Raw genomic sequence first — 26,173 nt, forward strand, 5'->3', positions numbered from 1 at the left:
TTCTCCACCCCTGCCCATGCTGGATTTAAAAGGAAAAGAAAAAAGGATTCACCAGGTTAGAAATAAACATGTTCATCATTCTACGGCAACTGAGAGAAATGTTTACAAATCAATTGTGGTTGATATTTTTCTACACGGAAGAAGGTGATAAACTTTATAGATTGATTTTTGTATTGCTTTTGAATAATTCACAGTGGTGATGTGGTAGAACTACCATATACCTAGGACTGACACCGGGACACTAACTTTTCCCATTTAATCCTGACAATTATTTCATGACATTGATTAGAATAATCAGTTTTATACATGAAACCCTGAAGCATAAAGAAGTTAGGCAACTTATCCAAGGTTAGACACTTCTGAGTAATAGTGATGAAATTTATTCCCAGGTTTGTCTGACTATAGAGTCTGTGACTTATTTGAAAACAGTTGTCTCATATTTTGTCACCTACAGACACAGGGTAACATGTCCTTAGTACTTATTTATCAACTCCTTTTTTCTTGTTAATATTAAGCATTAGTATCATATTGTATTTTTTTAAGAGAGGTTATTATTAAGTTTCACAAGCATTTACTTTAGAATAAAAAATGAGTTGAAAATGAACCTTCAAGATAGTCTCATTACTGTCTGCTGATGGGAGTATACACGGGTACAATCTACCTGGAAAACACTATAAAAGCTGTAAAATATATACAGCACAGTATACCTACTTCTAGAAATACAATTTCAAAGAAAAAAATCTTAGGGAAAATTAAATATAATTTATTATATCACTCTTTATGAAAGAAGAATTATGAAAACCTAAGTATAATCAACTCATTAATAGAGGTTAGGTTAAATAAATGATGGAACACTATGTAGCCATGGAAACTGTTTTTGAAGAGTACTTATTTAAATGAAAAAAGTTCACATAATATTTGATTAAACAGGAATACAAAATTGAACAGAGGGTTAGAGTCCCAATTTCAGTACTATATACAGAACTATACGTAAACAACAAATGTCTGTTAAAGATGGATTTCCTTATTCAAAAGAAGAGGCAAACAATGGGTAGTGTTTGTGTTTGTTTGTTTCCTGGATAAATGAAGCTTCACACAGAATCACAGATCGGCAGAATTTGGAAAAAACATAGGTCGGCTCTAGTGTCTTAAGCATGCTGAGACAAACTGGGAAAGACTGGGCTGGATCCTCAGCCAAAGAGAAGCGCTGACTTAGGACTCTACACGAGCAGGTCCTAGTGCCTCCGTATAGCTGAGAGGGGGCCGGGCACCGGCGCTGTGTGAGTGACACGCGCATTGTTAGAACGCTGAACTCTACGTCTCTGGTTAAATCAAGGACAGGGACTTCCACTGGACATTCTAGTAGCAGAAGCTGCTCCAGGTGAAAGAGAGAAAGGTACTGTGTCCTCATCCTATTTTCACTCTTTCCAAACACTGGGGGGAAAAAAAAGAATTAACTGGGCAAACTGAGTGAACTCACACCCTTCCCACACTATCAAGGCATTTGGAGGGAGACACCTTACTCTTTCTTTGTTTCAGTGTTTGTTAGATTCTGGTGAAGACTGGACACAAAACAATGGCCCCAAGATAGATGAAAGGCAGAATGTTTTAGCACTCACAGCTTTGGAGGGGAGAAGGCTGCCACAGAAGACCACAGAGGGGTGTCTCCAAGGAAAGGGTTAACAGCAAGCTGGCACTGAAGGAGCTGGTTTCTGTATGGCAAGCTGAATTGGTTATTTCGAGTATCTCCACGGGTTGAAGAAATAAATACCTAGTTCTAGATGTTTGGCATCTGGGTGTGCAAGCTGTAATCCAGGAATCAGATTCCAGTAAGGGACGTGGTTGAAGGGCAGATTTAGGAAACTGACTGCAAAGTGCAAGTGGACTTGAGAGTTTTTAGCCATGACCTCAAAACTGTGTCAAGATGGCGCCTGTGACACAGTGACATTTACAGCCTCTCCAGGACAATATATATTTCAAAAAACAGTCAATAATACACCAAACATGGTTTAGAGTCCTAAATTCAAACTGTTTTATTGCAAGTTAGTTGCATCTGTAGAGACCTGTAGATGTGTGTTTGTGTGTGTGTGTGTGTGTGTGTGTGTGTGTATGTGTATGAAGCCTTCAGTCTTTAACTGCTTTAAAGACAATTATCAAAAGGAAGCAAACTGTTTTTCAAAGAAGCTATTGGAAGAAACAGGCGAGGTCCCAGAAATGTATTATCTCAAAACTTCTTTATGAAGACATGTACTGTAAAAAAGTTAGTATTGGCCATCTTGAATAGTTCTTACTTTCTTTTTATACACACTTATTTTTATGATGTTTTCTGCAATGTGTATGTTTAGGCTTTATAATATGCCAGAATAGTCATTATTGATACCATCCAATTTAAGAGACTGTAATATTTAGATATACTCTAGATAAAGAATCTACTAAATACTAGCTATCACATTAAAATATTAATGTTTTCTGAAAGACTATGCTCATTTTTATACATTATTTGACATTTCAATCACCCTCATTATCATACTCTTTATTAAAAATTTCTCATTGTCATAAACCCTGTTCATATGGAAAGAAAATAAAAATACTTTTTTGAAGCTTACTTTCAAAGAGCTTTGACCTTTCTTTTTTTTATGAACGTTTTTATTTATCATTTGGACTTTTCATGTGTTACTCTTTAGTTGTTCTGAATGTGTGATGACCTTTAAGATTCTTTAAGATTATAAATTCTAGCTCCTAACTATTTTTTATGTTTCATTTCCCTGGAGAAGCACAGATAGTAAGTCAGGCAATAGAGCACAGGGAGAACACTGGGTTTTTACCACTCCTTCGGTTATTAGGTAAGAAGATCTAAAATCTGTAGGTGGTTGTCCAAACGAGGGAAATTTAGATTCATCAGAAAAAAATTTTGACAATAGGAAAATTCAAAATACAGGATGGATTGACTTGCAAAATGTTAAGTTCTTCCATCCACACAAAAAAGAATGGAAGTTGGATGGTTATCTTTTAACTATCTTTCATAAGGAATTCTTTTAATGAGAGAGAAGAGTTAGTTGATTTATAAGATTAATTCTAATTATGCTATTTTGTAATTTTAAAAGTTTAGAGAGTTAAAATGTTTACCCTTTGAAAATAATGATTTTCATTAAGACACAAGCAATGATTTAGATAATCAGGCCTTCTGTTTTTAAATGTTTCTACCCTGATTATAATGGCAATGATCTGATCTATGCAGAGATCCAGCGCAGTAATGATAACATATTGATTATACTGATATATGCTTGTATATGTATCATCTTAAGATAGCCCTCAGGAAACTGCATGTTAATCGTGTATCAGTTCTGCTGCCTGGTTCACTTTCAATTTCATGCTGTTACTGTTTTTGCTGTTGCTGTTAGTTTGGTTTTTTCTTGTATGTTCACATGACTTATGTTCATACTAAATGTTTAACACAGTCACCTCACAGTCTAATATAATATAGATATTATGCAAAGTGTGATTCACTGACCTGTATACATCAGTCATTTAAATCTCACTAATAATGAATTGTTTTTTCCTTAAATGACAGGAGTTGAAACAAACAAGCAAAATCGGTTCAAAACATATCATATCTAATAGCCAGATGAAGATTTTGGAGAGATGCCTGCTGGCATCTGCTTTTATCCCCTTCAAACTAAAATCTGATTGAGTGGCAACTTGTACTGGAGAGAAGGGATATAGAGACAACGACCCTAAAAGTGACAAGAAACATGAAACTCACATCACAAAAGAGTAGGAAGGAAAACGTAAGGGACCCAGAGGAGGTTCCTGGGCTCCCCACCAGGAACTCTACCTGGAAAATAAAAGTCACATGTGAACAATATGTCAGCCAACAGCCTGGCCACTTGCAAGTCCCCATAAACAAGGAGTAAGGAACAACTGGAACCCCTTGTTGGAAATGCAGACCCGGATGAATAATCTTGTCTCCTTATTTTCAGGGCTGCAACAGACCTACTGTACATATGTCCAATATATATAATATGTATGCATATATACTATAAATTACATATAATACTGTTTTGCTGTTTATTAGTTTATGAAAATGTTATCAAACTGCATATATTCTTCTGCAACTTCCTTTATTACCTTGATCATTTTAAGGAGACTCATACCTACTGATGTATGTAATAGTTGTATAGTATTTCACTGCATAAACCTATCACAACTTAACTGTATGCTCTTACAATAGCAGACAGCTATTTGGATGGATGTTTCCCAATTATTTGCTTTTACAAACAATGCTACTGTGACCAATACACATGCCTCTTTTTGCACGTGGTATACATTTTGAGCAGCTTCCATATTACTAGGTATTTCCAGTTTGCTCCCTAAAATAATTATATTAATTAACACTCTCACATAGTATATGAGATTTTCCAAAATTCGATACCCAGGGCTACATTTGATACATGAGACTCTTAAAGTTTGCTGAATTGGTGGGTGTGAAATTGTATCTCCTGTGGTCTTAATATACATTTCATTGTGTGATAAGCATTTGTTACATGTTTAAGCTTCCTGGCATCCAGTCTCTTCCTTCTAGGGAATTCCTCACTCCTGAATTTTACTGGAGGCAAAGTTGAGCTATACCTGTGGGAACTAAAATACCACTTTGAGGGCCCCTGTGATACAAGTGAATCAACCCTCATCCTACACTCTTTCTGTCAGATGAACTTTGGCTCTAGAGCAAGTGACTCACAAAGGAAAGGAGAAGTTCTCTTCTTTTTTGGCCCAACCAGCACCAGCTATGGTCACAAGGTCAAGTCCCTTGTACAACCTCTGGTGCGGCAATGACAAAGCTCATATCAAGCTCAACAGTGCAAACTGTCCTTTGTAATTCTTCATGCTGATATTACTAGTTTCCCGCCTCATACCAGTCTACGGGAGACAGAGGGAGTGGTTTAGGAGGAGATCCTGATGTACTGAACAAGCACCTGAATTGATATTCCCCCACCCCACCCTGGCCAATTTCAAGCTGCCGTGGTGATGTCACTGAACATGGAGTTCGCAAGAGATACCAACATTTGGCTCTCAAAAGTGAAGTCACTCCAACTTATACACACACAGCAGGATATGGGTTAAACTTTACATTAATTCTTGCTGTGTTTTAACTTTATGATGTATTGTTAGAGCAGGTAGATAGCTAGAATAGAGCAGAGAAAGGGGGACGCAGGCCAAATGGCAAGAATTGGGTAAAAAGGAAGGGCACAGGCCAAATACAGGAAACCACACATCACGTAAACAACAGGGGTCCCTGGGCAGGGAAAGAAAAGCAGGAACCTCTGGGCTGGTAAGTGGTCACACATTTTGGGTTGACAAGTGGCCTGGAGTCCGACAAAGAAAGGCGGGAAAAGGCAGGAGTCTCGTGTCTGAATGTAACCTGTTGCTCATTATGCCCCCATTACAATAAAATTAGCCTTGCAGATTAGAAGTTCTCATCATGCACTGATACCATGACACTTCTGATCCAGACTAAGTAAGAACGAAACTCCCTCCTCCCTTCAGGAAGGTGGAGTTGAGATGAAAATCAGGGAATATGACCCCAAATCCTTGCCTCTCACCCATTCATTTTTCAACTCCATGTAACCAACTTGCCAAAGAAACTCAGGGCAGTCGCTCACCATAGCCTACCCACTCTCCCCTTGAGAGTGTACTGTCCATCCCTTAATAAATCCTCACTTGACTTTCTTAACCTAGGTCTTGTCTCTGAATTCTTTCTGCAACGGGACAAGAACCTAATCATCGGCAACAGTATGGTGGGTAGAGAGGTGTATATCTGTCTTATCCTCACTGCTTTATTCTGGCTATTGATCATTTTTTAATTACATGTGTTTCAATTTTTTTCTCAGTCTGTGACTATTACAGTGTCTTTTGGCTCACAAAAAATTTTTTTTTGCCTGTATTCACATTTTTTCTCAGAATGTGTTTTATACCTTGTTTAAGAAAGTTTTTTCCTCTCTAAAGGTCATAAAGATATCCTCCTATACATTCTAAATTTATTTTAAAAAACTATTCTTTTGCCTCTAGGTCAAAGCCCATTAGAATTTGTTCAAAATTACAATGAGGTTTCAGACTGACTTGGGAAGAAGGAACATTCTGATGTGCCATGGTATCTACAGCCATTATATTTATTCTCACTTTGAAGGGGGCTTCTTTAATGTCTTTAATAAGATATTATATTTTTTCTCCATAAGGTAATGTAGATACATTCCTCAGAAAATTATGGGCTTTGCTGCTTTGTCAAACTATGTTTTAACATATTCCACTTTTGCCACTGTCTCTTCCTTCTATAAATCAAGCAACCCTGCTAAACTTAGTATTATACATTTATAAAATTTCTTAGCCTTTTCAGGAAGATACTCATATTATAAATAATGACAAAACTGTCCCTTTTTAAGTCCTAATTAGGACTAATGATTTTTCTTTACTCATTGACTTGTGTAGGACCTCCAGAAAAGTATTGGGAAAAAGTGATTCTCTGTTCCTGTCTTAAAAATAAATATCCCTTATGTTCTTCTATTATGAATGATGTCTGCTATAGGTTTGTGTTATTTACTTTTTTTGATACTTGCATTAATCCTCAATTACTGTTTAACAAATTACCACAAACTCAGTGGCCTGAAAGAACACATATTTATTATCTCAGTCTCTGTGGAATTGAGTCCAGCATGATTCAGCTGGGTCCTTTGCTCAGGGTCTCCCAAGGCTAAAATCAAAGTCTGAGATGGCCACTGTGTCATCTGGCAACTCCACTGGAGAAAGCTCTGTGCTCAGCGAGGTTGCTGGCTGAATTCAGTTCTTTGCAGTGGTGGAAGTGAAGCCCCCAGTTTCGTGCTAGTTGTCTGCTGGCAGGACTTGCAGGGAAGATCTCAGATCCTTGCCACACACTCTCCTAATCTGAATCACTTCCACAGGAAAGCCACGGTCTCCTCTAAAGGCTCACTGGAATACTTCAGGCTCCCAGGAAAATTTCTTTTTCGTTAACTAAAAGTAAATGGATTTGAAACCTGAATTACATCTTCCTGTGTGAAATTCCTTCACCTTTGTCATATAAATCCAGAGTGAATTTTTTCATATTCAATGCCCCATCCACAGTCAAGGATAGAGAATTGTTAACTCCGGTGGAGAATATTGATAATGCGGGAAGCTAAGCATGTATGGGGGTAGGAGGAAAACTGTATCTCTTTATTTTGCTATGGATTTTAAAATGCTCTAGAAAATACTTAAAAACAGGGATTATACAGGATGTGTACACTAGGGGGCAGGAGTCTTGGGAGGTTGTTGTTTTTTTTTTTAATCATTCATTTTTTTCCCAAATTAGTATCATCCTTTTCAATTTTTGGTTTACTAAGACATTGCATTTTTAAATATATTTATCCTTATACCAATTCCTAAAGAGTCAAGATTAGTCTCAAGTAAATCTTTAAATCAGGTAGTACAAACTCTTCAAATGTGCTCTTTTTCAAATTTGTCTTGACTAAATCCAATGTATTTTAGAAACAATTGATTTTTCAATAGAGATCTTATAATATTTGACCTTATTAGAAGTGCAATGCGCTATCCATCGCGCTACAGAGCCTGACAATATCTGACCTTATTAACCATTATTTCTGGCATCTTTAGAGTGGGATTATTAGAATTTTCTATGTACTCAATCACATCGTTGGTGAATTTTTTTCTTTCCAATCTGTATGCCTTTTTTCTTTCTAAATTTTTCCACCTATTACATTTTTTAGCTTTTCCAATATTGGATAGGAGAAGTCAGAGCAGAAATCTCTGTCTCCTTCACAATCCTGGAGGGGGAATAAAATTGGTTTTCACCATTGAAGAAGTTAGGTTTTTCATAGATTTTGTTTATGAAATTGAGGAATATCTCTTCTATTCCTAACTCAAAAGAGAGTTCTTAACATGAATGGTGTTGAATTTTATCATACATGCATTCTGTATCTATTGAGATAATTATGGGTTTTTTTTTTTCTGTTTTCTCCTGGAGATATATTAAATTACATTGCTTTATTTTTGAATAGTAAGCCAAACTTTACTTAAGTGATTAATCTTAATTTTTTTTTAATTTTATTGTAAATGACTTAAATGCGGTATATCGTCTTTCTGAATATTGCTGGGTTTGATTTAGCTTATTCGGTAGGCACTATTGCATCACTGCATCTGTTTAGGGGAGGAATATTTCTATAGTTGGCTCCTAATTTTCTGTCTGGTCATGTACTGATGTCATCAGATGACTTGAGATTGTTTATCCCTCCTCCATGCTCTGAAAGAACACAAATTCTCTGATAAAAATTTCTAATGATGTCATCTGGGCTCAGTGCTTTGTTTAAAGGGAAATGACATTGAACTTGTAAAGTAGAGAAGGATTTGGCTCAATTGTACCGTGGATATTGACACATATGCTCAGTTTAGTAATCATTTACTGAGGATTCTAATATCTGTAAGGCACTTGGCAGAGTGCCAGGCTAATAAAAGAAGCCGTCTTTGTTCTCTGGGTTTGTTGAAGGTTAAAGAAGATAAAGTTCAGGTGAGTAGTGATAAAAGAGGGTGATGTTTACAGGCAGAGTAATAATCAAAGTTTTGGAAGTAGGAAAGCAGGGAGAATATATAGAAGACAGAAACTAAATAAGCTTCTAGGAGTGGTGAGTTATTAAAGGACAGTAATCACTACATACAGACAAATATTTTGAGTATCATGTTAAGTGAACATATTTTTATAACACCTGTATCAAAATCTACTTTATAGTTTTCGTTAATCAACTAGTTTTTACTTACATAATTATATATGTCTTTATGTGTATATATGTATATGTGTACATAAAGAGTATTTATCTGAACTCACCTAAAATTATTGTACACACCACTAGTGACACTACCAGTGGCATCTTTATGACACATTGTGACGTCATAATGATGCTTATTATGAGAAACAAACCTAAACTCATTACAATTATCATGTAGCCAACTTAAGTATCATAGTAAAGAATTTGTTCTTATTTCAGAAACCCATGTAGAACTTTCTCAACTAGAGATTGCCATAATCAGAAATATGCTTTTGAAGGACTGTTCCTGAAAGAATATATCAGAAGAATAACTGGATAGTGAAAATACAGTCATCCTGCTGTATTCAGGGGGGACTGGTTCCAGGACCCCTATGAATACCAAACTCCAAGGATGCTTAAATCCCTTACATTAAAAAGCAGTAGTGTTTGCATGTACAGGCATATCTTGGAGACATTTCAGGTTTGATTTCAGACCACCATAAAGTCAAGACCTCAATAAAGTGAATCACATGAACTTTTTGGCTTCCCAGTGCATATAAAAGCTATGTTTACACTATACTGTAGTATATTAACTGTTCAATAGCATTATGGCTTAAAAAATACGTATCTTAAGTAAAAATGCTTTATTGCTGAAAAATTCTGATCATTATCTGACAATGCAGGGTGGCCACAAACCATCAATTTGTTACAAAAATGTAACATATTTTGAGCACAATAAAGCACAGCTCAATAAAATGAGGTCTGCCTATAACGTTTGAACATCTATCATATACTTTAAATTATCTCCAAATTACTTATAATGCCTAATACAATGCAAATGCTCATGAATTGTTATAAATACAATGTAAATGCTATGTAAACAGTTGCCAATGTGCAGCATATTCAAGTTTCGCTTTTTTCAACCTTCTGGAATTTTTTTTCAAATATTTTTGGTCTATAGTTTGTTGAATTCATAGATGTAGAACTCATGGAGTGGGAGGGCTAACTGACTATACTTGCAGATGTACAGGAAAGAAGCTGTTGTAACAGACTATCTGATTTAAAATCTCCATTAAACTCTGTCCTTTTATGACACAGATTTAAGGTGGTTTGTTGATTATACGGTCAGCAAAAACTGTTGGCTTAGATTTGGTTTTGTTTACTTCAAGACAGGAAATTTAATAGTGGGTTATAACATTGTACAGCATTCACTATAGATTTAACACTTGACTTAAGAGATAAAATAAATGTCTAAAATAGATACTTTTATATTGCAAAACTTCATTTTATAAAGACAATTTTCTGTCAATTTTCTTTCAAGGAAAAGTAAATGTGCCTGTTCATTCTGTCCAGAAATCATTTCCTAAAGTGTAAATGTCATTCCCAAATTTTTAAAAAGTTAGTTACATAACAAAAATCTTTTTGATTGGAAAGTCATGTCCTCAAACTAAAAGTAAATAATTTCTAGTAAAAAGTAATTTATAAGTAATCTATAAATGTCTGGAAATGACTTTAACATAAGTATAATATCTACGTAAACAAAGTAGAGAAGTTTGCAAAGGATCTTAAAAAGTGACATGAATAATCATATTTCTGGACTTAAAACTACTCTAAAGAAATAATTTACTCTTAATTAAGATATAAATGTAATGAAATTACAGCAAGAATGTTAAATGAATATGTTCTTGCTAGCTTAATAATTCATGGAAATGTTTTGTACTAGGTATTTTAAGGCATTTTAAAGCTAGCATAATTAAAGTTACTGGGAATATGACAGTTACTGGCAACATGAGAAAAATACAAGATTCAGTAATTAAAAATAAAGTCACATGTAATAATTTACTTAATCACAAAGTGACATGTACAATTGGTAGAAATAGTAGAATATTAAGAGGTATTGATTAAGAGGCTAAGCTTTGGGGAAAACATCGTAATCATATGTCATTCCACAAACCAAATAAATTTTAATAGAGAAAATATTATCTGTATAAAAAGAAACCATAAGAATACAGGAGGTATATCAAGATGAATTCCTTTGTAGTATAAAAGTACAGGGATTTATAAGGACAGAAATAACATGAACCAATATATTGATATACATGAATCTGTCTGATAAACAAACAAACAAAAAACTTGCAGGGGGAAACAAGAGGGTGGGATAAATTAGGAGTATTTCTTCTGATATTAATGTAGGCACTATTTCTCTCTTTTGACTACTATTAGGATAAAATACCTTCTTTCATTCTTTTATTTTAAGCTTAATTTTGTCTTTGGATTAAAAATGTGTCTCTTGTAGACAGAGTATAGTTGGGCCACTTTTTAAAATTCATTATGCCTATTCCTGTTTTTTGATTGAAGAATTATGTCTATTTACATTAATGTAATTATCAATAAGAAAAACGTCTGTCATTTTTCTATTTTTGTATGTCTTATATGATTTTCAATTTTCATTTTCTCCAGGACTGTCTTCTTTCATATTTACTTTAATTTTTTTTTCAGCAAGCTGTTTGCATTCCCTTTTCATATATTTTTTTGTATATATTTTTAGATTTTTTAATGGTTAAAATGGAGACTGTATGATTATGTTTAATACCCTAAATTTACAAAATCTAGTGTGAATTGACATTGACTTAACTTCAGTGACATATAAAATCTCTGCTCCTACATAGATCCACATCATTTTCATATCTACTGTGCACAGTGAAATAACTAAAGTCTCATTTACTTAACTGGAAAGAGTTGAGCCATCTCCAGACTGACAGGTCTTTTCAGATCATAAACTTTCAGTCATTTTTCATGACAACTTGTACATGAATTCAATTATCTAAGTAGAAGTTACTCTTGTAACTTAGTGAATGATTAGGCTGTAGCCTCTTGACAGATTTCATTGACTCCAATTGTTAGTATTGTCTTGGGTAAGAAATCTTAGTTCGCTTTCTTTATATTTATGCTTTTATATTTCATTTTCTGTTTGTTTTTAATTTTGTTCTGATGAAACAACATTTTTAAGGCTACAATATATTAATCCATGGATCTTAAAATGTCATAATTTTATTAACTAATTTTCCATGCTATGGTGACAGTTAAACCAAATAACTCAGGTAAAAATAACAAATTTCAATTAAATAACGTGAATAGTATCAGGTCTTTACGAAACAACAAAGAAATTATCTATATAGTATTCTTAGCTGTTTTAAGAACTATTTTCTAAAATCAAAAAGAATAACATGTCAAGAATAAAACCTATCTCTTCGTTCTGTGCAAACAAACTGAATATTAATATACAACAGAACTTAAAGTTAGGATAAATATTCAGCATCAACTGCATTCAGCTCACGTTAGAACTGTTGAGCATTACTCCTGTCCATCACTGCCAGAGTAGCTGGCTAGCACTTGAACAAGGATGCCCAAAATCAGTTGGCAAGAGCATGACATTGTCAGTTAAATGCATTTTTTAGTGACTTTTCTATCATGATCTGAGTCAAACATGTCTTTTTTTTAATCTCACTTTTTACATTTTCATGAATTTGAGTGATTTGAACAAAGTCAAAAATAGCTGCATTTCTAGAAAGAATTTTTATTTCTTCTATCACATTTGATTCTATGTGTGCCACACACAGACACACACACACACCACTACCACCACCACCAGCAAAACCAGAAAAAGCAAAAATCCAAATAATTATTTTTTACGTTTGAATTTTTATAACTTGAACTTTTCTATTATTTATTAATTATATATGTACTAGTTATCTATGAAATAATTTAAATAAATTGCATTCTTGTTCATTTTCAAAGGTTTTACTAAACACAATTTTGAATAAAATTATCAAATCAAATGTTTTGAATACTTAAAATTGTAAAACAACAGCATGCTCTATCTCTTTTTGATAAAGCTGTTATCTAAATATATTTCTCCAAAACAGGATCCATAAGTGTATACGAATATAATTTCTATATGATAAATTGAAGAAATGAAAGCTATTTCAAAAATAATCTATTTCATAAGCATATTAAGATGTACCTGAGTCTAATATTTCCACCCAATGTTGTTATAATGGATTATCTCATTAAAATTACTACATGATGCTACACTGAATCATTTGATATATGATATCACAAAATAGTTAAAACTTTTAAAAAATATTTAAAACTTAAAAGAATATGCCCATAAAATGTTTAAATAAAATGAAAGTAACTGAAGATTGTGATTTTTGAAAACTGTAGACACTCCCATACAATTATATCACTACAAAATTGCAATGCAATTTCCTGATTTTTTTATACTTTAAATGTTTCAGCCGTTAAAATTACTAAGTAGGTGAACATCGATTTTTTATATTTTAAATTCTACAATCTCAATCTCACAAAGTTGTATTGTAAAAGGCAGTTACATTTCTAATTCAGACTTAAAATCCATTGTGGTTACCACACTTCAAATGTCAATAATGGAAACCAACAAAATAAGCTTAAAAATTAAGGAGTATAGAAATTTTGTAAGAACTCTCAATGTAAAAGTACAGTTGTACCTTAAATAAAGGAACTATAACCAGAAGAGGGAAAATTATCTTTTTCAGATTCTTGCCTCTAATTTTTTCATCTTTCAATGACATAGTCTTTTCTATTAGCACACTTTTTTTTTTCTATATATAGTTCAGAAAGCGTGGTATGGCCCTACCTCTCTCTTGTATCAGCCTAGATTCCTACTTGTACAAATAAAGGAAATCAACTGAAAAGAGGTTGGATTCTTTGTAGAAGCTTTGGTAATTGTACTAAGAGACTTAGAAAACAGGAACAAACAAAGATACACAGTCAAAGTAGTAACAGAGCTCAGTTCATCAACTGAACTGATCTGGTGAAGGTATCACTGCCACTGCCTTATCATACTGGAGTCCACACCTACCGCTCTGACACCACCCATACTAGACACTGGATGTTGCCACATACCTTTCCTATTTTGCTTCTGGAGATGGGTGTGACAACTCCATTGTTACAATATCCTTAGTTACAGGTTCAAAGTTATCCTGCAAATCTCTCTCTTACTGATTGAATATCATGTGTATATTAGGTATATCTGAGCCACACAGAAAGACTACTAAGAACATATACATATTTTCAACTTTAAGCATACAAGGTGAGCTCTTTCTCTCACAGAGCTTTACAGTTTACGGAAATATTTACTCAAGAAATAGGGCATGGAAACCCTCTTAGACAAAGTGGCAGCATTTGTCTCAGTTACCATGCTCACGTAATAAATAGATCAGTTAATGGAGGAATCAACTTAGATATTTACCTAGATCCTATGCCAGATTTCAGGGGACGAGTGTCTGACTGGGGCTAATTGGATCCCCTGTTCCTCCCTATCGCCTCTGGTTGGCTGAGGCCACAGGGCAAAGACAGGCAGCATAAATTTGGGCAGGTCTCTCCCTGTACTCATTTCTTGTGGCTGCTGGGATAAATTATCATGAATTTGGTGGCTCAGAACAACAGAAATACATCCTCTCATGATTCTGCAGGCCAGAAGTTTGGTATTATTTTTACTGTGCTGAAAGAACTGTGATGGTAGCACCACACTCCTAGAGGCTCTAGAGAAGAATTTGTTCCTTGCCTCCTCCAGTTTCTGGTGGCTGCCGGCACTTCTTACCTAGTGGTCATATCATTCTGGTCTCTGTCTCTGAGGTCCCACTGCCTTCTCCTTTTCATATGCACATGTCAAATCCACTTCTTCTCTCTTAAAAGAATACACTTGATTGCATTTAGAGCCCACAGATAATCTAGGATAAGATTAGCTCAAGAGCTTTAATTGAATCACATCTGTAATATTTGTTTTTCCACATAAAGTAACATACACAGCCTTCAGGGATTAGAGCACAAGTATCATTCGTGGGGGTCGAGGGTTTGGCATTTATTAGACAACTACAGCCCGTTCCCTGGCCCCTAAAGATTTATGTTTCCCCCATGTGCTAAATACATTCAATCCATCCCAGAGTTTCCAAAAGCCTCTACCCATTAGTGCATCATAAGTTTAGGCATAGATAAGTTTCTGAGTATGCTCTATCCTGGGGCAGTTTGTTTCTCCATTTGTGGGCCCAGGAAATTAGAAAACAAATTTACCTGCTTCTAAAATACAACGCTGGCCGGGCATAGGCTAACAGTTATAGACATTCCCATTGCCAAAAGGAAGGCAAGAAAGGAGTCATTGATCTCAAGTGACTTCAAACTCAAGCAGGGAAAACTTCATTAGGTTTCAAGGCCTGGAAATAATCCTCCTTGATTTAAAATTCTGCCCTCGGGGCTCATGGGGAAATAAGAAGACCAGGTTGAACAGAGAGCAGATTTCATTAAGAAGTGGTTATGATTTGGAAGAAATCTCGAAACATATATTACCCCCAAAGAAAATACTGAAGAACTTTAAATATATCCTTAAAAAGCATATACTCATAAGCTGCCGTATCAGGGAAAATGCAGATAAAACATGTAAGGAGTAGAGAGTCTTTCAAACACAGATCTATTCAGTAACTTCTACATGTGAGCAATTCAGAAATTAGGCTTTTATGGTGTCTTATTTCACTCACATGTTTTTGTAAATTAACAGTGCACTTGTAACCATGGATGCAATGTATATTTATAATTTCAAGTGAACCATTTTAGTTTCTTAACTACTTCTTCAGTCTAGAATTTTTGAATATGACTCTTCAAAGAAAGAAAAAATATGTTTTAACATAAAAGGTCAAACCTTCCTAAAATCACAACCTTCTTGAAAATTCATGACAGCTTCTGTCTGAGTCTTTTTTATAACAAAAAATAGTCTTGAGTCTCTATTTAAAATCCATTTATGTATATGTACCATTTAAAGTGACAAATGGTCTTGTGCAATGAGAAGAAGTTAAGCTACCAATGTGTCAAACTCTACTTTTTTGTAACTCTGTATTTGTAAGACTGCCTGGTTAATGATTTGAAAAAAAATTTTTTTTCTTCTGCCCCATTTTTGACGCAGGGTGAAATGAAGCAACATTGTCATCCTTCACTGCATTTAGGCCCGACAACATGTCAAATTCTTTTGAGATAAAGTGCAAACCATAGACTGATCTCTCTCTTTTTTTCCCCCCTCAGGAAACCTTATTTTGGAAACAATTTCCTGGTAACTCCTAGTCTTCTCACAGAAGGAAGACAACTTTTTAAAATAAAATAATGCTGGGAGTGTAGATAGGAGACTGTCATATTCTAACATATTACACATTTAATTTTATTTGTTTGTTCTGTTTATTTTTTTAGTATCTAATGGCACGAAGAGCCACCATTTATTTAGCACAGCTGGGTATCAGGGCCTACGCTAGACATTTGAATTTCACAATTATAAGGAAAAGAATGTCTCCCTCTTTCAGATAAAGAAATTGCAGCTGAGAAAATTAATTTTCAAAAGGCCATACTGCTACTGATGGTAGACTAAAAATAAAATACGATGCTTCTTTGTGACACTATAATCCATGGCCTTTGTGACAATGGATAAACAGGAAAAGAGAGTTTATTCACATTTTCACCTCTGTTTCTTGCCCATGAGCAGTACAGAATTAGGCCAAGAGTAAACTTCTGTGAGAGATAAATGGAAGAATCTTTTTGGATACCTGGAAATTTAAAGCCTTTGTCTTTGGGCACAATAACGTTATTAAGAGAAGACATGAAAACATAAGTAATGATGGTCCCCTGGCTCTCGGTCATTGTTCACTAGCAAGATCACACCTGTCTGTGAACATGAAACTAATTCAACTCCCTGACAACGGGCTAGTGGGAAGACGAATGAAAAAATCCTTTTAAGGACTGAAAGACCTCAATTGTAGACTGGCCCAGAACATTTTGTACCAGAACAGACAACACCTTGGCTGACTGACTTCGCTGTTTCTAAATGTCACGGGCTTCCTTCCGGCTTCCACTTGCAACTCCTGCCATTCTCTGCAGTTCTCTTTATGCGTATTGTATGACTAGGGACGCGACTCCAGTGTTCTGTGCCTCGTGGACATTACACGTCTTACCTAAGAGGCTAATGATATACTGCTTTATGCCTGTGGGGATATAGTGGTTTTCTCTGGTCAGCTGGCTGAGTCTGGCGCAGAGGAGAACACTTTGCCACCCCCATCCCCAAATAAGCCAGGATATGCAGCCCTTTTGGTCTCCTCACCACTCTGAGGTAATTTCTACACACACACATTCTAACTTTCTTTTTTCTATGCCTTACTAGATTGCCTTTAAGTTGGCTTTTTAAAATCAGTCCTTTCTCATTGTTTTGGGGCTTGTTCCATACATGAAACAAATCAAAAATGCTACTTTTACGTAAAAGATAGACATAGAATAAGGAAAAATAGCCTGTTGGAAATATAGACAGTTGACTGGTCAAATGTTATAGAGAAATATTCGGTATAACAAAATTTGACAATAAAGGGTTTTTTGTTTGTTTTGGTTTTGGTTTCTTTGTGTGAGTGTGTATGTGTGTGTGTCTGTGTATAAGCATTTTAACTATATGCAAGAATAGTATTTAACTCACAGGGCTATTTGAAGTTTAAATGATACGATTTTTCAAATCCCCATATATAAAACAGGCATCAAAATAGAGATCATCATTATATCCATGATTATGTTAATAATTTGTTGGTATCATGGAAGCTAAAAACAAATATAGATATTCTTTTGGCAAGAAAAAACAGGCTCTGAATAAATAATAGCCTCTCAAGAAACTCATGAATCCATTCAGTAACTTTCATTTTGGTTTCCACAAATCAATAGCAACATTAGTAAGCTTTTCAACATGTAGCTGTATTTCCAGGTCAAGATCGTTCATTCTTAAAGTTCTTGCGTTCTTTTACTTCCATTTTAGGAATTTATTGGCAGCAAATCAACTTGGGGATTTGCCAACTGCATTATCATCTAGTCTCTGAAAATATTTCCTATTTTCCAACAAATCATTGACCACCAAACACAGCAGTTACATCACCCCAGGCAAGGGAGGTGGTTTCTCTTATTCCAGTGATCACTCATGTGCACTTTATTCAAATTTCCTATTATTGAAAGTGTTGGATATAAAAAAAAAAAACTATTAAAAAATTTCCTGATTTTAAAAGTAACACGAGAGTCCGGTTTAAATTTAATAAAGTTGTATATGTATGAAATACACTAAAAAAGCTGTTATCATGATAGCCAGTTTTAATATTTTTATGTATTTCTTCCAGGGAAATGTTAATGCATATTCAAACAAAATTTTCTCTCATCAAACACTAACTATATGGTAATTCAAAATGGTTTATTAAGTCTAACTTTTTTAAAAATAAGCATTTTTAAGGACTTATTCATCTCCTCTGAAATCAGATGGTCTCATAGATGATTGAAAGAAAAAAGTGTAAAATATGTCAAATTCGGCAGCCCTTTTAATGTTTAACTCTGAGGCATTAACGTGTTGACTATTAACAAGAACATCACCCAAATAAGCTAATCAGTGTATCTATAAACGGAAAAGTGAGCCAACATCAATGGTGAAAGTATGTGAACATCGCAGCGTTTGACATAGCATAGCTGGTAAAAGTCTGAGCTCTTAAGCTGGGCTGCAAATTTCAGTTCCTCTTGTTGCTTGAATTATCATGGCTAAATTGCTTGGTTTCTCTAAGCCTCAGTGAAATAGGAGTAATAATAGTATCTAACTAAATGGGATTTCATAAGCCTTGTGAAATAATGTATTTATATACTCAATAAATACTATATTTGGATGCTCTAGGATGACTTATTTATTCAAAATAAATAAATCAAGCAGTTTTTCTGTAGCCTACAACTTCAAATTGACTGGAAAGTTTGAAGTTAGAAAAACTGAAACAAAACAGAGACCAAAAAAGTATAAGAAACCTGCCATTAATCATGTTATCAATTGATTCTTCAATATTGAAAATTTAGAGTTTTCATATTTGGGGGGATTTATCTTTTCCACGTAATATTAATTGCATTAGCATCGTATTTTATGTCAAATTAGCACATTAAATGCATTGAGTATTATGTACTCAGAAATTATTTGTATGATTTTAAATGTTTATTATTCAACTTGTATGTTTTGAAATACTTGAGAACGCCCCAATTGTTTCTCAATTCACTGAATATAATCAATTTTCACTCAGTGTTCAATACACTGAATATAATCCACTAAAAAAAAAAGAATCAGTCTCCTTGGAGCAGAACAATTTTATATGTGATGTTAAATCCTCATCTTTTAAGAAAATATTTTAAAAATTCAAAGATAGGTTGTCATATATGTTCAGAAAAAATAATTCTTTCTTCATGGAAATAACCCTTTATTTTATTAAGGAATAATTACATTCACTAAATTATTTCAGGATGTTTTTAGTGTTATAATTAGCCTACTTTGGGCACTACACAAAAATAAAAGGTCCCTGTAGCCCACCTAGTAGTAAAAGCTCCCAAGTATTTGATTTAACATTAAAATGCCATCGAGTTTTGCTTGAATGTCAGGCGGTACCCAAAACGACCTGGAAGTTTTATCAGTTGTTTCAATGGTTCCTTCTAGAATCAGAGATCTTAAAAAGACCACTAAGGGAAAACACGTAGAGAAGCCTGAGGAGGAGCAGGAAGGGAGTCTCAGGTTCCAGAATCTCTACCAAGTCAACCTTTTGAAGCTCTGTGAGGTCTACAGTTGGAGTTATCATCCCCTCTCCCACAGAGCATGAAAACAACCATTCTTCAGGAGTCTCCACAGACTAAACTAATGTTGGGGAAAACAATCTGTTCTGAAATGAAAAATTTCATCCATCTATCTATCTATCTATCTATCTATCTATCTATCTATCTATCTATCTAAAATGAAAAGATCTTAAGTTTTAAGCATCAACTATATGCATACCATAAAAATAAGTAGTAGCTAAAACCAAAAGATGAATACAGTTCTCTTCCAGGCAAACAGTTTCAAAAACAACACATACACACAGCCCCACCCCAGCCCAGCCAAAAGCAAAACAAAATAACAAACTTTGCCTAAAAGTGGTTAGATAGCTGAGCTATCCCTAAAACAGAATGGGTTGTTTTAGTTCCAGAGTTGTAGGCAAGGTCATACAGGCATCAAGAGACAATTTAAGCAACAATAACATCAACAAAGTGCTTGTTTTCAAACAATATCCAACTGGGAAAACTTAAATGTATTCGATTTTTATAAAATGTATATCATCAGAACACAGTATTTTTATTAATGGTTACTTGATGTAGACTGAAAATTATTTGGCTTGATATTCTTGTTTCTTTCATTTTTATTTTCAAAATTAGAAATATCAGCAATCACCTTGTCAGTCTCCTTTCTGTAAATGAAACAGTCATCATTGTGCTTGTTCTGTTTCCTCAGTTTTAATGATATCCACCTTAAAACTGCTCTGAAGTAAGAATAAATAATTATTTCCTGTTAGCTCTTCACAGGGTCGCTTTGCCCACAACATTGCTGCAAGTATAGTATCATTTACTGCAGCTCTGCTGAACAATCCAATTCAATAGACTCATGAATATAAACCAGTTATTTAGTGCTTGCTTAGCAGGCAGTAAATTCATGTATAGTATGCTATATATTGGTTTGCAAACTTCAAGTCCGTATCTTATTACATTTCTCAGATAATCTCATTCCTATTTACATAACACAGCTCTAGTTTAAAAGTTGGTCATTTATTTTGGTTGAACATGATCTAATCACACGAGTAAGAAGGCAAACTATTCAGCTGTTTCAAATGTGTCTTTTTCCTTTGCATGATACAAAATGCAATCTCAGATTGATTTTTATGGTCAGCATGATAGCTACAGCCTTGAGTCCCAGGCCTTTCCAATAAACATCTGCTTTCATAACTCAGCAAAGTGTGATGATATTATTACTATTATTATCAATGGATGTGTGGGTCTCTTTGTTAGGTACAGTGTATTTTCAGCAGAATGTGTTATTGCTTCATTGATTTCTCTTAGTTTGCAACTTGTTTCCTCCTTGCAACTGTTTCCTGTTTTTGCTTACATCGTAGTTTACTATATCATCTCTGGGCATTGCGTTTTAAAAAAGCCTATCATTCACTTTCTAGTAAAAATATTGGATAAGTAAGTTTCTATTTGTATTTCAAAAGAAACAAAATGAAAGATACAAACCCGCTTAATTAGGGATGTTTAAATGTTTTTCAGTTGTCAAAAGGACCTCTTTTCCCAATATCTCAAAATGCTTTGGTGCATGTTAGTAAAAACTACATGCTTTGCTTTTAGAGTATGCACTCTCTTACACTCAAAGACATTCATAAGAATGTTTCTTACACTCATGATTGTCTCTGAGAAAAATAAAATATCATGGCTTTTTTTAGAAAACAAATTAAGACAATGAGACAAACTATGTTTAGTTTTCAAGCCACATTTTAACTTATCTAGACTTTTATATTATTGAAAATTGTTTTGAGATACTTGTGTTATTTTTATAAGTTAAATACATGAACTAAATTGAGGTTTCAAACTCTACTACTATGGTCTAAGATAGGAGACCAAACACAAATCAGCTTTACACAATGTACCTTCACTCACAGCACAAAATCCAGTGTCCTAAATATGGCAGATATTTCAGCAAATAACTAATAGATTACAACTCCACCATAACTCTAAACTACCAAATTAAAGGATCTATACCTAGAAGATTGAAAGTTGAAAACACATTTATATTAACATTTCAGAAAGCTAATTTTATTATATTTATTTTTTATCCCCAAATTCAAATCACACTAAAGAAATAGTTCAATGTTTCTGCTGTTCCCTTAGTCTTTCATAAATCTTTACTAATTTTAAGAATTACATAATTAAGTCATCATAATAGCCTCTGGTTTCAATATTATTCTGACATATATGAAATATAATCTATAAAATAATATGTAAAGTATTTTTTTAATGTTCAAGTGAAAGGGCATGTTCTTAAGGAGAGGAGAAAAAAAAAAAAACCACCAATCCCTTACTAAGAAGCAAAACAAACAAAAAGAAGGATTAGAGAAGAAATAAAATTCACCTGGGAGTCAAAAGTCTGGGTTTTAGGAATCTGTAATAATTTAGGAATGTATTTAATAGTTGTAGTTAATATATCCTAAAATATGACATGGAAAGATTAGATTATGATTGCTTAAACTCATTCAAGGTCTCAACGTCTACAAGTCTAAATACAAGATAGATGACATTGTTCCTAACTCTATGAGGAGAGGGAAAATAACTGACTTGTTTACTGTCATATTTAGCAGAGTGCCTGACCTATGGTACGTGCTCAATAAATACGTTATGAGCAAAGAAGTCCACTGAAGTTGAGTTAGCAATATAATGCTTCTGCAAAAGAAAGTTTAATTGCACTAAGATGATATAAAACTACACCTTAAGAGGTGATTCTTCTACTGTGTTCTCCAGTCTTCTGTAGTAGTATGCCCATTTGGACTGATTTGCTTTAAATGGATTTAGGAAAAATAGAAGTCAAAGGTGACAATCAGACAAATCCTAGATTGTTTTAAACCACACTTTAAATTATTTATGTTTTTATGTTAATGGAGATCAAAGTGATGATAGACAGAACATATGTCTCATTTAATATTTAAAGATAAAAGTTAGAATTGGATACACTTGAGTTTAAACACACCAGCTATGTCATCATGGGCCTGCTAAATTTCACCTATAAACAAGGCAACCACAGGCAATTATTTATGCTTAATAAGTAAATGTTCTAACTCTAAAATACAAATATAACACCTTTTTCATAGATACATCTTAATAATTAATAATGTAAAACATTAATAGCTTAGCACTATATCTATCAGATAGAAGGTCCTCAAAAATGCTCATTACAGTCACACCTTAATTATTGTCTTAAAACACATGAGACTTGATACAGAGGGCAATTGTGCAACATAAATTAGAATATATGGCTTAAGAAATTCATACCAAAGAACATGAAACATCATGTGTTTGGTTAAAGTTAAGTTATGTGTTCTTTAATTCTCCATCTTTTGTCTTAATATTGTATGTATCATTATTGTGATGCAGGAATAGGATTCGAATACATTTTCTGTCTCATCCACAATGTAATCTTTTCAAGTAAACTGGGTTTCTCGTTGATGTGTTGTGCCATTTCCTACCTGCCTTCTTTGATGCTTGTTTTCTGTCCTGATGAGATTGCACCATCCTTGCCAAACTTCCAAGTTTATATTTGCCATATAACATTAAGTTCTAATACTACTACCTCTTTATTGACTCTTGACTTCACCAAGAGTGTCAGCAATTGTGAACTAAACACTACTTTTGATCACAAACTTAAAGTATCTATTTTAGCTATTATTGCCTCCTACTTACTTACTTTCAAATCTATTTCTCTTATTAAGCTGACAGCTTTTTAATGAAATTGCTGAGCATTACTTTACTTACTATAACAATGACTTTTTCAGCAAGGCTGACACAGCCAACTTTGTATTAGCATTTGATTTTATTGCTTTCTCCTACAAATAGTTGCACATAAAGCCAACTTGGTATTGATAACAACATTTTTACACAAAACACTCTGATTTGACAGTTTCCACAAAAGAATGTTAAAAGGACATTATATACCAGGCAACTTGAGCTTTGGGACAGACTGGTAAGTAAAGGTTTTTAAAGGTTAAGCATAACCATTGAGATGTTCTAGTATTTGCTTGTTAACTTGCATGAGTAATTGCAGATTTTGAGCTAGCACAAATGCCATTATCACTACATATTAGGAAACTTTTTATAGATGATACAACATTGACATATGGAACCATAGATCTTCGCTAAGGTGACAGAGAAAACTGATCATTGATAGGGCAGGGGATTTAATAAAGTAATACTTTGTGATCAAGGTACTACCACTCATTACTTACAAAGACTAGATGCATTCTAACTCGGATGTGTATGTATTTGTAAAATAGAATAGATATTACTTATAAAATAGAACAGATACTACTTACTAGAGCAGAACAAATGTAGAGTATGTACTGAAATGCTTTTTGATATTATATTTCAGGTTAAAATTAACTCTCTAAAACCTATTTGATTTTCTTAGTTCACAAAAATACATGGTTACATGAATTCTAATTTAGACAATATTTTTTATAATATTAAAGCATGGCACTCTAAGGATACCATAAAAACAGCAGGTTTTTTTTTAATGAAAAGTACTGTATTTGTTATGATGGGTAGATAGCTAGATAGATAAATGATAGATGTATGGATTCATTCTTCTTGTCCTATAGTAATAACTTATCATGAGGCAGTTGGACTTTGTAACTCAAGTTTACCGCCTGTATCTTAAATTAAAAAGCCACTTTGGCAATCACTTTGTTTCAAACAATATGAACAGTAATTTAAAAGATGGAATATTAATGCGTAAAGATAATGCAAAATCTTGAGAAAGCAGTTTGTCCTAGTTTTTAGATTTTTTTTAAATCTTTTAGTTTTGAATGTTTCAGTTAACAATGGGAACTCTGTTACTCCAGCGTCTTCTTGGCTAAGTTAAGATCTGGCATACTTGATAGAGTTGTACTGATAATGGTCAACTTTTTGGTAATGAGTACTATATATTTCAGAATAAGTACTATATATATGTTTTGTTTATAATAACAAGACAATTAGTCCAGATAAAGTTTGATAAATTAAGATAGTCTATATTTATTCAAATAATATAAAAATCTGCATGGCATAGTTCAAAATATAAGAAAATAAGATTAAAAATGTTTTCACACTGTAATATAAATCCCCCTCAGAGCACGGCCTTAGAACACACAGAACTTGCTGGTGGTCTGATTATTCTCATCTCTGGCAAGGCTGCGTGAATCTAGCTCTTTCAAGATCTGCCTGTGCTCTTTGTAGACCCTCCCTGTTAACTTTATTGTAACTAATTTCACCTATATTTGTTGCAACCTTTAGAGTTAAAAGTCTGAAAAACAAATAAAGTTTAAAAATGCCCTTAGTGAAAATGTTATTAAATCAGGAGACCTGTTCAGTGGAAGGAAAAAAATAATATGAAGAATAAAATGGAAAATTGCTATTGAAAATGCCTTAAGAAATGTTTCAGTAATTAAAACACACACACACACACACAACTCCACAAACCATAATGTTTTGAATAAAACTTCAGGTTGCAAATGGTCTCGATGTTCTGAGATAATGTGTCCTTGTCTAGGATCAAACTGAAGGATTATTTTGCTGGAGGGCTGAAGGACGCAGCAGAACACAGCATTTTTGGCAGAAGGAAATGAAAGATTTTCTTTTTAGACTTAGGAATTAAATTTTGTTTTTCCCGCCTACAAGGCCTTTGTAAAATATGCATAGTATATTAAGAGATTACTTTATATACAATTATTATGTATGCCCGGTTCTTAGAAATTGGAATTTTCCTTTGTACTTCAATGCATTTAAATACAAAAATATACAATAAAATGCACAAGAGCATGAAATGATTTTCTATATTTAGAGTTTGGGAAACATTCCATTGTTTAATATAATAAAAGTCTTTTCTCCCAGAAAAAGAGAGTATTAAAGCAAAAATTGTTTGACACTCAAGCATGAACTGACTATTGCAGCTAATGTCAGGAGTACAAGAAAATCAATATACTTGGCCTTTAATTTACTAACACCTACTTTCCTAGTGACCCATATACTCCTCCTTGTTCTTGTTCCCTCCTCCTCTTCTCCTCCCCCACCCCTGCTCCTTCTTCCTCATTAACTTAATCTAGGTACAATTTGCATAAAATACATGAATTTTAATATTTAATAGTATTATTTAATACATTTTACAAAGTGAATACAATCTGTGTAACAACACCTAAATCTAGATATGAAATACTTTAATTATCCCAAAAAAGTTCCCTCATGTCCTTTGCATGCCATATGACAAATCTGGCCCAGTAGATTATATTTGCATATTTCAGAATTTTATAGGGATGAAATTATATCGTCTGTACAATTTTTTGACTTTTACTTAGCACGACGGTTCTGAAGTTCATCCATGGTTTAGTGTATATTATTCTTGTTGTTAAGTAATATTTCTTGATATGGATACACCCTAGTTTGTTATCTAATCACTTGTTGGTGGGACATTGGGTTGTTCTAGTTTTCACATTTTTTGTAAGACAGTGTGGCAGTTTCTTACCCACTTACAAGTTCTTAGAAGCTTTTTCTAAAGATGTAAATTTCCTACGGCAGTGGAGAGGTGCTCTGATTTCTTCCTCATTCTCATAAACACTTGGTATTGTCACCATTCCATTTAACCACTCCAGTTGCTGTATAATAGAATCATATTGTGATCTGAATTCCATTTCCCTGATAAATAT

The 26,173-nt window shown here is 33.8% G+C and overlaps 1 long non-coding RNA gene across 2 annotated transcripts in view; it reads right to left on the minus strand.

The window, feature by feature from the left end:
* The window catches only part of LOC140688791 (uncharacterized), a 151,709-nt gene that overhangs the window by 114,253 nt on the left and 11,283 nt on the right, over window positions 1-26,173 (minus strand). The gene's annotated exons all lie outside the window — the stretch shown is intronic.

The sequence above is a fragment of the Vicugna pacos genome, chromosome 23, assembly GCF_048564905.1.
Source record: "Vicugna pacos chromosome 23, VicPac4, whole genome shotgun sequence".
In the NCBI taxonomy this organism is placed as follows: Eukaryota; Metazoa; Chordata; class Mammalia; order Artiodactyla; family Camelidae; genus Vicugna; species Vicugna pacos.